A 2,223-nucleotide genomic window follows, 5' to 3' on the forward strand; every position below is an offset into this window, starting at 1 on the left:
GCGAAATTCAAACTTTCTTTGCCTTAAGATACCCCAACTTACTTCTTTCAAGTTTATATAGTAGACTTGGATTTTTCAACTCAAATTATATTCTGGTACTAAACAATTTACAGGCCAAACGATATTTCAGAAATATCATTAAAACCATGTCTTAAAACGCGAAAAAAATGCGTTTTGATTTGACTTTTAAAGAAAATAAACACATTAATGCGTTTTTGGTTTGAAAATAATGCAAAAACATAAAATAATGCGTTTTGCAACAAGTCATTTCTCTAAGAACAAAAATTTTAAATTCGAAAATTAGTTCAAAATTGAATTTAACGTATAAAATAAGGAGAAATAAAACCAAAATCTGTAAATCGAAAATTTGGTCGTTAATGCTTTTGTGCTTTGCACGGCAGTGTAGCATAGCAATTGAAATTTAGGGTGATGCGGGGTATTCTTCCGCCTCGAGCGTTCGAAGGTATACGTTTCATTCGTATGCCGTAAAAGGAAACTTCTCTCGTAAGATAAATTTATTATTAACTTCTGACATTAGCAATAAAATGTCGTCATGTGATATTTCTTTGGATAATGATATTTGGGCTGCGTTCAGAAACGCTCACCGGTGAGTCCGCTAAGTCACCGCTGACACCGGTGTTTTACTGAACGGCATTTTAATTTCGGGTATTGTCGTCACTATAGTCATCGGTGAGACACCGAAGTCAACGAAAGAGATAGTCGGTTTTTCCGATGACTGACGTCATTACTGACGTAAAACTACTATTAATGCTACGCTATTTTAAAAAAACACCGATGACTGAATAAAAGCGTTCAGCAACTTACGACGTCATTATGACGAAAAAGCTCATCGGTGGAAAATATAAATCCATCGGGTTTTTCCCCGTTGACTGTTTCTGAACGTACCCTTGGAAACCTAACATAACATCGTGCCGTTGCATCTTGGCACTGCACCACGTTACTTCAAATATCTCAGGTCACAGATCAAATATTATTATTCTGTCTTCTTAATTCGGACACTATTACCTATGTCTATGGCTATTTTAAAGCAAGTGTCGGCTTGACGTCAAGTATCTCTCTTTTCAACAGACGTCGAAATCAAAACAAGATAGTTAAGCTACGTTTTGACCCAAAAACGTGTTGATTGAATCGTTTGTAAATTGGTCAATAACATATATTACAGTAATTTAAAACAACTTTTTTTTCATGGGATATATAATTTAGGTGAAAGTCCACTAAATAGAGCATAAGTTGTCTAAATATAATACTCTACAATGGCTCTCGGACGACGTTATTATTTGGCTATTTTGAAATTTTGCTTTCCTTTGCCATTAATAGATGGCACCACGATCTCCAGTTGAGTCGCTTTTTTTCGAAGAATCGGACGAATTCATGGCCATCTCTAATAACAGGGGCCGTATCATAATACATGTGGCATTGATAGAGTCGACAGTTGCTTTAAGACCAATATTTACACATCTGAGTCGGTGATAAGGCAGCTGCGCGTAATCAAGAAAATTTCTACTCCAACTGTGTTGAAGATGGCGGCACACATCACCAGGGGGTTTTCACGCTGCTAATTAACACGTGTTCCGAAGCATGCGCAAGAATTTTCCTCATTCGTTCTCTTCGCTTCAATAAAATTAAATCACATGGCGAGATAATTAATTGAAAGCTTGAAGAGCTCGTGTACCTCGACGTACCTTCGACGACAGCTTTCAGGTCGTAGTCGTCGGATAAATATGGCAAGTCTATGATTGGAGGCTCCTTTGGGTCCTTTGATTGGATCAACACAGTTCCTCTAGTTTTTGGGTGAAGATGAATAACATTTGGTGTGAACACATTCGCTAGGGCAAAAGCTCCATAATTGACGTAATACTGTAAAATGAAATACAAATTAATATCAACAATGTATTTATAATAATAATGATCATCAGCTTGAATAACACTAAGTAAGGATAACAACTATGTTGAAACAATTTTTGGTGTTTCTCTCAATCCACCTCCGGTCAGCTAATGTGCTCCCCCCTTCGTCGACAACCAAATCGGTCCGGCATTTCATTGGTTTTTTAAAACCAACGTTGTACAATAGAAGCACACTTTGAACGCCCTTCTCTATGTAATATTTATCCCTTAGTTGAAATAAATACATTTTCTAATATACATCCAGTGTGCCCTAAATGTGAGCAGTTCATTGCAACTTCTAGTGAAATTCTTCACCAA

This window comes from Leiobunum rupestre, chromosome 2 (genome assembly GCF_980474605.1).
Source record: "Leiobunum rupestre chromosome 2, qqLeiRupe1.1.hap1, whole genome shotgun sequence".
Lineage (NCBI taxonomy): Eukaryota > Metazoa > Arthropoda > Arachnida > Opiliones > Sclerosomatidae > Leiobunum > Leiobunum rupestre.